The following is a 13,080-nucleotide window of genomic DNA, read 5'->3' on the forward strand; positions in this document are numbered from 1 at the left end:
GTCTAGAAGTGGGGACCCCTGGGTGTTCATTCTAGTGCTGGCCTAACTAGCTGTGGGTGTCTGAGCTAGTCAGTGATTGGTGGGAAATGATTTTCCTCAACATGTAATCTATCTCAACATGCAGCAGCCAGCACCGTGAGTGTTCTTCCGAATTACTAAGCCTGTGCCCTCCCACAGCCTTTGCCCAGGGTCTGCAGTCTGCCTCTGGCCCAGGAAAAGGGTTACGCCTTCCTCTTCTCGCTCCTCTGTATCCCAGAGCACAGCAGATACAGTCAGATTCCTGAAATACATTACAGGGATGGATGCCCCAGGGAGCTTTGTTATGATCCCATCCCTGTAGATGATGGCTCGAATCCACCATCAAATTGGGTATTATCATATAATCATTTCTTTGAAAAGCTTCAGAATCATCATTAGCACGGGGAGCAAATTAAATGGCATGCCAGCAGGGATTCCACCACTGATACACTGAAGTGAAATTAAACTTTAAAAAATTAACTGTATGAATATCACATTATAATGGTCACACCTACTCGTGGAGCCAACAAGAATTGAGTGTAAATGAAGAATCCAGACGCTGCCTCTAGAGAGACCACATGAGCTTGCCTGTGAGTGCTAAAGAAGCTGGGGTCTCTGAGAAGCCACCAAACCAGGAGCTGAGTCTTCCAAATGTGAGCTGAGTTTCTGAACACCAACACTCTTCTCCATTCTTTGGTCCTTAAGGCTATAATCCACATGGAAATCTCCTCTGAGGATCATGCTTGAGGCACAGACATTTTATGTGTTTTAGTACTGTGTTGGTATTCTAAAGATAATCAAGAGATACTTAAATACACATTCACATGGGTATGTATGTATGTATGTGTGTGTGTGTGTGTGTATGCATACTGCCATGTTGAGCCATCTTCTCCACATAGTTACACATTTCACCATCACTGACAGTCTTTCTTTAGAGGAAGCGTTGTGGCTCGGGAAGGGATGGGTAGCAGAGTGCCCTTGAAAACATCTCTCAGTGTGGTGGAACAGTCGTTAGTCATCCTGTTTCTTCCTTAAATGCCCATTCCAAGTTCATCCTCTCCCTCAGGAACTTTGGGAACCTGGCACTGAATGAACCAGATCCAACGCTCACCCTGCAGATCTCCTAATTTAATGGGTGGGATAGACCAAGTGAATAAAGGTGCTAACACACAGTTGATTAGAAATGACTGGAAGCCCTAGAAAAGAAAGTATAAACTCTGGACAGGGTGTCTCCTTAAAAAACATGAAGCTACTTCCTCAAGAGTCAGAAGGAGCCAGCCAGGTATGAGTAGAGGAGAAAGTGTTCTACACAAAAAAGCAGCAGGTGTCAAGGCCTAGAAGCAACGAGGGGCTTGGCATGTTGGGAAAATGGGCACAGAGGGGGGACTAGAGTGCAGGAACCAAGGGAAGAGCAGGACAGGAAAGGAACCTCTGCAGGACCTAAGAACATCAGGGCATGAGTGCCTCTGAAGCCACAAGAATCGTAGAACAAGGTGCCATTCCGCCCTGCTCACATTGTGTTAGAGAAATGGACTATGGGGACTGAGAGAAGACAGGATGATTCTCTGCAGCTGTGCAGGTCTGTGCAGGGATTCCAGGTGGAACAGCAATCCTCCCGACCAGCAGCGTGCATGAGTGGGCAGGGGTGAGGTAAGCTCTGGTGGATTGGCACATCCAGCATGAATAAAGGAAAATTCTGGAAGGTTGCACTTTAGGCAATTAAAGTGTGACATAAACGCCTGAGGGACAACCCCAAGAATCCAGAAGAAGTAGCAGGGTGTTCACCACCAACTGGGTCATGACAGCAGCACCCGCACCCCTACCACCACCCCAGTTATCGTAAAAGAGAACTGGATCTGGGGAACTGGACAAACGGGCACTGAAGGACAGAGTACAGAAGGGGGGCATTGGGAAAACATTGACAATCCGCATTGACCACTCCATGGGTTGGGAGATGAATGAAGAGGTTATCAGGGGCTCTGAACTCAGACTCAGCTCTGAGGATGTGTCCCCACCCAGCTAGTACAGGTGTGTAGTCGGGGCTTCCACAGGGGTTGATGCTAGGAATGGAGGGACAATAGAAAGCTGACAACAGAAGCCACATCCTCACCCTCCATTGCCATCTGTCCTGATGCCATACAAAAAAAAAAAAGCTAGCAAGCAAAAAGAACCTCTTTTCTTCTCTTACAGACACTTTTGCCCCCTTTAGAAGACCCTGGAATGTTGTCTGGCAAAGGAAAAAATTACCACCTGTGTGTACAGCCCCAGTGTCACCACATGGTGTACAAAGGTTGCTTCGGGGCCAAGAATCAACAGCTCAAAAACTGCCATTAGGCAAGTCTAGAGCCGAAACTGGGGCGCGTGAACACTTCCCGGGGGGGGGGGGGGATACTACTGTGTTCTAGAATACCTGTGACACAGAGGTTTCTGAAAGTAAGTGGATTCTTCAGGGTCAACCAGAAACCTGCAAAGCAACTTCTTATCTTCAGGTTGCTTCTGAACCGCAAGACAGTAACCAACCAAGCTGGAAAGCAGTGCCTGGAGCTGGCTTTGCCTCAGTCTAGAATCCAGAGGAGTCCCACAATCGCTTACAGAGTCTTTATGTCAAAGTCCAGGCCCTGGTCAGATTCTGAAAACCCTGAGGCAGGGCCCTGAGGTCATAGGATATGGCTCCTGGGAGGGTGAAGACCAGAGTTAGATTTTGAAGACAGGGTAGCAACTGGATGTGGCAGGGAGCGCCTCTAGGAAAAGGCAGCTTGTTTGGACAGAAGACAGACTGTAGGGGAAGCAGGACACCATCAGAAACTCTCCTTCATCTGAGTTGTTCAGCCCTTCTTGCTTACCACATGCCAGCCTGTGTCTCCTGGTCTTAAGAGACGGTGAGAAGCAAGGGTTATAGGCAAATGTAGCTAGCATTTAGACCACCACCATCATTAACACAGCTGCTCCTCTGACTCCACTCAGCATGAGCCTAATTGATAATATGAGAAGGGCCTCGGTTTAATCTATGAGAAGAGAAGAGAGCCCGGTGACCCATGGGGACACACACACACAGGCAAGAAGGTGCTATGACCTCAAAGTGGTGAGCACCCTACAGCCCCTGAAAATCCCTGTTCTATCAAACACATGAACTCCTGGGAAAGCATCTGTCAGGACCAATCCCTCTTCCCCACAGGAAACACATTCTGGGAGTCATGTGAGCACACAGAAACGATCTTGTACACACGTGCCAGCATGCACAATTGCAGTCCCTGCTCTTGAACCCCTCTGATATCCACCAAGGGAGAAGGGAGGCGTGGCCAGCAACTAATGCCTCAAGCTCACCCTGTCCTTGCTTCCAAGTGGTTCGTGAGGCTGTATTGGCTTCTTTGCCAGTGAACACCCAGAAGCTGTGTTATGTAAATGTTCTGGGCAAATTATTAACCAACTAGAAGAGAAGATACATTTTGGAGAGATACCCAAAGGGCATGGCCAACCCTGTACCAGAAACTAGAGCAAAGTAAGTTCCGAGCAGAATTGAGCAGCTCTGGATCTGCATGGCTTCACCAGGAGCTACAACTTCTCGATTTCCTTCATGAAAAAAAAGAAGAAGGAGAAAAAAAAACAATTAGCTTAGAAATAATGCTTTCTCTATAAAACTGTGGCTTTTTGGAGGCTTGTTTCTTTGATTTTTTTTTCTTTCAAGAAAGCCGTAATAAAGATTCTTTCATCTTAATAAAGTCAGGTGTGGGAAGGTTCTAGACAGGCACTAAAGCAGGCAACAAATCCACTCACTGGAGACTAACCCAGAAGAGCAGCAGCCTGGCCCAGGGTGGGTCTGCCCTTCCACCTGACCACCGCTGTGTAGGAAATGGTGGAAGATAACCAAGGCTCACTCTGGTGGGCTCTGCAGGGCCAGTTCAAACTTCACAGGCATGGAACATTCTTAGGGTCACAAAAAGAAGGGAGTTAGAGCAGCAGAGAGAGGAGTGGGTTTATAGAGAAGGGAAACAGACCAGAGAGGGGCGACTCACACGTACGTCAGATACATGACTAAGAAACAAGGATGCTGGAGACCCGATTGCAAGAGTCCGTGAAAAGGGTGTTGAGTTTATCCCATGACTAATTAAAGATCAGACAGTGAGTGCAGAGCTGGAAAGGAATAACAGAGGTAGGAAGTGGTCACTGGTGCTTAACTGTGTTCCAGGCACGGTACCAGGCATTTAACATGTGCTGGCTCCTTTAATGCTCACAACTAGCCTGTGAGGTGGGCACTGTCTTCTCTATTTTACTAGTAAGGAAGTGGAAGTGTGGGGAAGTCACATGGCGTGGAAGTCACATGGCGCGGAAGTGGCACAGAGAGGTCCAGGGAAAGCACAACCTCGGCCCTGGAACCCGTCTCACAGTTGAGACTAGAAAGCTCACACAATGTCCAGAATGGAAGTGAAGGCCCAAAGCAACCCAGATGAGAGGCAGAAGGGGAACTGCTCTGTTCTGTGCCTGCATCAGAACCAACCCACAATCAAGTCCTCCTTTGGGGCTTAGGCTGGTTACAGCAGGGCTTCCGATAATTGCAAAATGTTGTCTCTTCTCCCCTTATTATCATATAAAGACTAAATCATATGAAAACTAATCATATGTCATATTATATAAGCGCTAATCAGTTTAAGAAAAAACTAGATTTCTCAGAGCTTGGTTTAAAGTATTGCACAGGTGCTCAAGACACCAAGTTGAGGAAAATATCTTCACTCTCAGGAATGAGGCCAGATCAGCCTCTCAACCCCAGTACCAGCCTGCTGGCATGCTGCGGTCCTTTCTGCATGCTGTGGTCCTTTCTGCATGCTGCGGTCCTTCCTGCATGTTATGGCCCTTCCTGCATGCTATGGCCCTTTTTGCTTGTTTTCCCATTGTGGCAGACAGGTCTTTTCTGTTCCTTTCCCACACACACACATTGTTGTCTTACTTCAGTCATGGATTTAGGTGTTCATTCCTGTCTAGAAGAGTAAATAAGTGTCCTGAGTCAGGCACTCCGTACCTTTGACTAGAGTGTTTATTTCCCAGCTCAAAACAAGGCCCAGATCTGCTGAGGGCAAGCGCAAACAGCTATGGTTTACAGAGAGGCGAGTGTCAACATCTCTTGAGACAAGAGTGCCAAAGGAGGCTTAAAGGAAGAAGGCCACACCTGTTGTGATGGGAGACCTCACCTCAGTGCCCAGTGGGTTGGCCTCACCTGCAGAAGCAAGCTCTTGTCTCCCAGCTTTCCAGGAGTGGCCTGGATGGCAAGCAGAGTGCCTGGTTCGTGTGTGGGATTCCCAGAAGGGAACCTTATTAGATGGTCATTTGAAAAAGCAGCGAAGTCAAGAATGCCCTCCCAAGTCCCTTTCTCTGCCACTCCCTGTGGGATCTTTGTCATGATTTTCTTGGATGTAACTCTGCAAAAGTAGACAAAGAAAAGCCACCAGGAGGGAGTCTCACATGTCACAGGAATACAGGATGAGAAGACGCCCCACCTCCAGCATGGCTCCCAGTGCAGTGCTCACTGTGTGATGGGGACAATGCATGCTCTGTCACCATCCCCACTGCCTCTGTATGGCTGCCTCTGTGGAGGCAGAGGAAGGAGGGCAGAACCCAGGAAGGTTCTCGAGACTCTGGGAAAATGGCAGATCCCAGAGAAAGTCATGAACACAAGCGATTTTGCACAGGAGTGCAAGGAAGAAGCCCTAGAACTCAGCACAGTGGCTCACACTTGTGATTTGGCGCTCAGCAGTCCCGAGGCAGAAGGATCCAAAGAGTTTAAGGCCAGTCTGAGCTACAGAATGAGTTCTAAGCCAACTCTGGCTATATAGTAAAACCATATCTCAAAAAACAAAAGAATGAAAAAGGAAAACAATCAATAACAAAAGAAAAATTCGTGTTCCAGGCTCAGAGGCCTACATCAGAACCTGCCTGTTTCTAGCTTGATTCTGCTCCAGGACCATCATGAAAAGGTCTCTGTGCTTTCTCCCAGGACACCTTGGGAAGCTCATTACCATCTCTGCCATAAATGATTTCCAGGTGTCTCTTGGCCTACAAGGACCAACTTTAGGGCCCCAGAGCAACCCAGTGCTCCAAGAACTAGAACACACTAGAAACCAACGCCAGAATCGGTCGTCAAGACAGGGTGGGCGCCACCACTGTGTCAACAAATACAAAACACAAAGAGCCGCTAAAAGCACAAGCATCCACCTGTGGGGATAATGGAATATGTTGACATTTCAGGAGCCCCTCAAATGTGGCAGGGTCAGAAATCCCTGCTGTGATCCTGCCGCCCTCTCCCTGGCCTCTGCCCAGTGTGGGCATCCATGACGGAGGGTTGCCTAGGCGATGCCTGAGCAGTGCGCCTCTAGTCACCGCTGATGTAATTAAAATGGAAACCTTGAGAGCATGCTTCAAAGAGAAACAAATCATGCCACATCCAAGGGCCCTTTTCCTTAATGCCTACAAATAAACCCCATCTCCTCGTTCCTCGGTCACTCTCCTCACAGCTGCTTGGCTAGTTCCCCATGCCTTCCCAACTCTCTGACACAAAGAGGGTCTGTTTGTTTCCGTGTTTGGGTTTCTTCTTCCTTTTAGCTTGCTCTCTCCAAGCACACACACACACACATATGCATGTATGTGCATGCATGTGTGTGTGTGTGTGTGCAGGCACTTTTTTAAAAAAACTTTCCCTGTTTTTCAGATCTGGAGAGCCTGTTTTTGTTTTCCTCCACACCACCAACCAGGCAATCAAATTGGCCTGTTTACACCATTTTTCAACGGACTTGGCTTCAGTTAATGAAAACAAGAACACCTACATCAATAACAGCAAGCTGTTGCACGACCTCTACCTGAAGCCTCTCCAGCACCAGTGGACAGTCCTGCTCCAGTCCCGAGCCTTCTGTGCTGCTTCTGTACTCTCTGCTCCCCTGTTTAAGCTTCCAGTGGCTTCTGTCTTGAAATAAAGAGAGCATGCTTGCCCGTTCTTTTCTCCATTCATTCATTTGCAAATGATTGATCTGAGTAATTGCAATTCAAAATACTTCCACTAAGGGTGGTACATGGTTATTGCAGACCCAACAGCAATGCAGTTCCCCCGCAGTATGTAAGGAGATTGGTTTCTGGGTCCTTCCATCCTCCGGGCCCACACCACCCTCCCTGACACCTAGATATGCAGGTGTTCGGGTCCCTCACATACATCATGTGTTTGCACATAACCTGCCCTGTCCTCCTGCTTATGTCAAATCATCTCAAGATTACATACAATACCTAACGTGGTGTAAATGCTATGTCAATAGGTGTTATATAGGGAATCATAACAATAAAAAGCCATCTATGCCTGTTTAGTACCAGTGCATTCTGATCTAATATTTTAAATATCTGATCAGATATTTAAATCAGGACCCACGGTTGGCTGGATCTTTGCATGAAGAGCCTGTGGGCGCAGAGAGCCAGCTGCAAGTGTCTAATGTCAGAGCCAAACGCCAGCATCTGCTCTTTCAGCTCCTGCGGGGAGAGATTATGAGCAAATCTTATCCTGTATCTTTGTGCTTTTCTTCTTTTTTCAAAAGAGAATCTACTCGTTCAATAATCAGAAAAGAAATGTGTCAGACATGTTTGTAAGTTCTTATAATAGGAGAGCAAACAGCAGAGATAGGAAAAATGGATGCTCGGCTATTACTTATTACAACCAGTGAATACACCGGTATTCTATTCCATGGTGTACATGACATTTTCAGGAGCCCTTGATACAATCACAGCCTGAAGTCTGCCCACTTCACTAAATGGCTGCTGATTGAATGGCCGTCCTCACTGTGGCCACACTCTGTGTGTTAGGTGGACTGGAGGGATAGGCTCTACCCGCTGCGGCTGTGGAGCCTGCACTTCAGATTTCCCTCTTCTGCTCTGGCCTTGAGACAGCCTTTCAATCCTTCACTCTCCATCAGTGTGTGCGCAGCAAAATTTAGGGACAGGGTAACACAGAAGGGGGCAACCGTGGTATTTTCTCCTCGCTATATCCTCTCAAGTCTAAATCAGATTTACCACTAGGGCTTCCAATTCTTTACATCAGAACTGCCAGTTTGTAAAGGTGACAAAGAATAATGTTTCCTTCAAAAGCCATTGGGAAAAAAAAAGTTATATGAAAGTATTATGTTGAGGTTTCTTCCCGCAGAAAAAAATAGAAAGTAGTACAATCTTTGTAAGAGGTAAGAGTTTATCGCTATTTTGGCAATCTCACTTTTGGAAATATGTTCTATGAAAATAATATGTGTATAAAGATATAGAGATATAGATATATCAGATATTGTTTTAAATGACAACAACACATACACATGCACACAAATATGTCTCATTGCACACCATCCAAGGTCTTGCTTAAATAATAATACAGTCTTACTTTAAATACATAAAGTCATAAATAGCAATGGGAGAAGTTCATATGTGTAGACATGGAAATATATCCACTGTTCTATATAAATAAATGTTAGAAAAGCAGACAGGACCTTCCTCTTCCCCTGGGTTCCATATCCCTGCCCACAACTTTGTCAGAAAACTTCTGCTTTACTGGAGACCACACCAGTACTAGGAACTCCAGGTAAGACCCCACCCACCCACCCACTCACAAACCCTCCTTAGAGCTTGCCCAGTTATTCCCATCAGAACCCTCTCCCTTTGGCTCTACATCCCAGCCCAAAACTCCAGCAGAAGACCCCTACTCTGCCAGAGGCCAAGCTGGTACCTGGCCTCAGAGGCCAGACAGGCCACCAAAACCCCAGCAGGGACACACTACTGGCATGAAGACTTGATGGTCACCAGAATCACAAACCCCTCAGCCAGAAGACCAGAGAGGAAATAGAAACCTGGGGCATGGGACATCCAAAAACAGTCACCCAACAAAGATAAACTCAGAAGTTGACACCTAAACCCCAAACCCAGATGACTAGAGACCAGTATAGGAACACAATCAAACAGCCAGGGCAATATGGCACCACCAGAATTCAGCTATCCTACTTTAGCAAGCCCTGGAGATTAAAACACAGATGAAGCACAAGAAAATGACCTTAAATCCAATCTTATGAAGATGATAGAGACCCTTAAAGAGGAAATGGACATATCCCTTAAAGAAATCCAGAAAAACAGAAACAAACAAATGAAGGAAATGAATAAAATTTTTCAAGACCAGAAAATAGAAAGCCATAAAGAAAACTCAACTGAGGGAATCCTGAAGATGGAAAATCTGTGTAAGTGAACAGGAACAACAGACACAAGCATTACCAATGGACTACAAGAGATGGAAGACAAAATCTCAATCATAGAAGATATGATAGAAGAAATTGATACGTTAGTCAAAGAAAATGTTAAATCTAAAAAGTTTCTAACACAAAACATTAAGGAAATCAAGGACACTATGAAAAGACCAATCCTAAGAATAATAGGAATAGAAGAAAGAGAAGATTCACAGCTCAAAGATTCAGAAAATATTTACAACAAAATCATAAAAGAAATTTTTTGTAACCTAAAGAAGATGTCTAGAAAGATACAAGAAATTTACAGAACACCAAAAAATTGTACCAGAAAAATTCCTCACCAACACATAATAATCAAAACACTAAACATACAGAACAAAGAAAGAAGATTGAAATGCTGCAAGAGGAAAAGGCCAAGTAACTTATAAAGTCAGAGTCAGAGTTATTAGAATTACATCCAGCTTCTCAGTGGAGACATTAAAAGCTAGAAGGGCCTGGACAGACGTCTTGCAGGCCCTAAGAGAACACAAATGCCAGCTCAGACTACTATCTATACTCAGCAAAACTTTCAATTACCATAGATGGGGAAAACAAAATATTCTATGGCAGTCAAATTTGAACAATATCCACAAATCTGGCCCTATAGAAGGTACTAAGGAAAACTCTAACCCAAGGAGGTTAACTATACCCAAGAAAACATAAGAAACTAATAATCTCATACAAACAAAACCAAAAGAAGGGAGGCACACACAAATACACACACAACAAGAATTAACAATCATTAGTCATTATTTTCAGTATCAATGGACCCAATTCCCCAATAAAGACACAGGATATGAAAGCAGGATCCATTCTTCTGTTGCATACAAGAAACACATCTCAAGATCAAAGATAGATATTCCCTGAGAGCAAAGGGTTGGAAAAGATTTTCTAAGAAAATATGGACCCAAGAAGCAATCAAGTGTAGCTCTATCTAGTATCTAATAAAATAAACCCAACTAAAATTAAGCAAAAGAGATGGGGAAGGACACCTCAGACTCATCAAAGAAAATATCCATGAAGATGATGTTTCAATTTTGAACATCTATGCCCCAAATGTTGGGGCACCCACATTTGTAAAGAAATGTTACTAAAGCTCAAATCACACATTAATAGTGGGAAACTTAAACACCACACTCTTGCCAATAGACAGGTCATCCAGACAGAAACTAAATAGAAAAATAATGGAACTAACAGATGCTTTGAATCAAATAAACCTAACAAATATCTTCAGCCCTTTCTTCTCAGCACCTCATAGACATTCTCCAAAATTGACCACACACTTCATTACAAAGCAAGTCTAAATAAACACAAGAAAATTGAAACACATACACACACCAGGTATCTTATCAGACCACCATGGATTAAAACTAGATTTAAGAAACAAGAGAAAGTATAAAAATTCATGGAAACTGAACAACTCTCTATTGAATGACTACTTAGTCAAGGAAGAAAGAAAGAAATTAAAGACTTCCTAGAACTCAATGAAAATGAATGTGCAACATAGCTAGACTTATGGGCCACAATGAAAGTGGTAATATAAGGAAAGCTCATAGTACTAAGTGACTCATAGAGAAATTGGAAAGATCTCATACTAGAGACTTAACAACACAACTTGAAAGTTTTAGAACAAAAGGAAGCAAACACACCCAAGAGGAGTAGATGCTAGAAAATAATGAAACTGAAGGCTGAAATCAATATAATAGAAACAAAGAGAACAATACAAAGAATCAATGAAACAAAAAGCTAGTTCTTTGAGAAAATCAATAAGACAGACACACCTTTGTCAAACTAACTAAAAGGCAGAGAGAGAATATCCAAATCAACAAAATCAGAAACAAAAATGAGGATATAACAACAGACATGAATGAAATCCAAAGAATCATTAGGTCATATTACAAAAACCTGTATTCCACAAAATTGGAAAAATCCAAAAGAAATGAACAAATTTCTTAATAGACACTACTTACCAAAGTTAAATCAAGACCAGATAAACAGTTTAAATAAACCTATAACCACTAAGGAAATAGAAGCAGTCATTAAAAGTTTCCCTACCAAATAAAGCCATGGGCCAGATGGTTTTAGCACAAAAGTCTACCATACTTTCAAAGAGAAGCAAATGCTAATACTCCTCAAATTATTTCACAAAATAGAAACAGAAGGAGCATTGCCAAATTCATTTTATGGGGCCACATAAACTGCACAAAGACTTAACAAAGAAAGAGAAATACAGACCAATTTCCCTCATGAACATTGATGGAAAATACTCAATAATACAAACCAAATCCAAGATTTCATCATGGTCAAGTAGACCTCACCACAGAGATGCAAGGATGGTTCAACATATGAAAATCTATCTATATATTCTAACATATAACAAACTGACAGAAAAAAATCAAAAGATCATTTCACTAGATGCTGAAAAACCCTTTAACAAAATCCAACACCCCTGTGGTAGTTTGAAGCAAAATGGCCCCCAAAGGAAGTGTCACTCCTGAGTAGCATGGCCTTGTTGGAGTAGGTGTGGTCTATCTAGTTGGAGGAAGTGTGTCACTGTAGAGGCGGGCTTTGAGGACTCATGTATGCTCAAGATACCCACCCGGTGTCTCAGACCACTTATTGTTTCCTGCAAGACATAGACCTCTCAGCTACTTCTCCGGCACCATGTCTGCCTGCATGCCACTATGTCCTACCATGATGATAATAAACTGAACTTCTGAACTGTAAGCCACCACAATTGGATGTTTTCCTTTAAAAGAGTTGTCGTGGTCATGGTATCTCTTCACAATAGAAACCGTAACTAGGGCAGAGGTTGGAACCAGACATGGGAGTATTGCTGTGACAGGTTGGACCATGGTTTTGTTCAAAGGAAATTGGACTTTGGGAGTTTGGGTTAAGAAAGCAGTAGAATGCTTTAATCATTGCCTAATGGGCCAGACTAGTAGGATCATGGAAGACAGTGGTGCTGAGTGTAGTGTGAACTTTGGGTGCCTGGATCAAGAGGATACAGAGGAGAAGAAAGTTAGTATATAGCCTAGAGACCTATCTTGTGAAATGTGAAATTTTCAACATCCTTAGCCATCAGGGAATGTGCCACAAACCACAACATTATACAGTAATTGCTTAGCCATCTTTGCACGAGTAACCTATCATAACCAAGAGATCTGGTAAAGGCTAAACCAAAAGGCAAAGCTTTTTGGTATTATTGCTTTGTGAATAAGTGACTGTACTTTGCTGTAGACTTCGCTGTAGCTAACTCTTTTCTGCTACATATTTGGGAATTAAATCTGGAATTCAGAACAGTTTCCCACTGCCAGGCCTTCATTCCTCTCCCCTAGGTAAGCACAAAGATCTTCCTTCCTGCAATTATCTTTATCAATAGTCATTTGATCAGTGCTTAGGGTCCAGGCATAGAGCATTCTATCCAAGATATTCACAGATATCCAAGGACACAGAATTACTCCTTGCCAGAGCTGCTGCTCTGGTTTTACCCCATGACTAGATGGTTGGTAACAACATCCCCTGGAACTGATGGTTTGGGGCCTGGGTGCCTTCTTTGTTTCTACCGCCTAGAACAAAACTCCAGACCTAGGCCCATAGAAACTGCAGCATCTGGTGTATGTGCTATCTGATCAAGAGCCGTCAGCTTCTCCCTGACTGTTTACGAATGTTGCCTTGATGCATGCTGGGAGAAAAGAAGTGGTGCACTAATTTAAACAATTGTCATAATTTTACTGAAGATAAACCTTTTAGCTCTTTATTAACCACCTCTAAATGTAGC

The sequence above is a fragment of the Microtus pennsylvanicus genome, chromosome 3, assembly GCF_037038515.1.
Source record: "Microtus pennsylvanicus isolate mMicPen1 chromosome 3, mMicPen1.hap1, whole genome shotgun sequence".
Lineage (NCBI taxonomy): Eukaryota > Metazoa > Chordata > Mammalia > Rodentia > Cricetidae > Microtus > Microtus pennsylvanicus.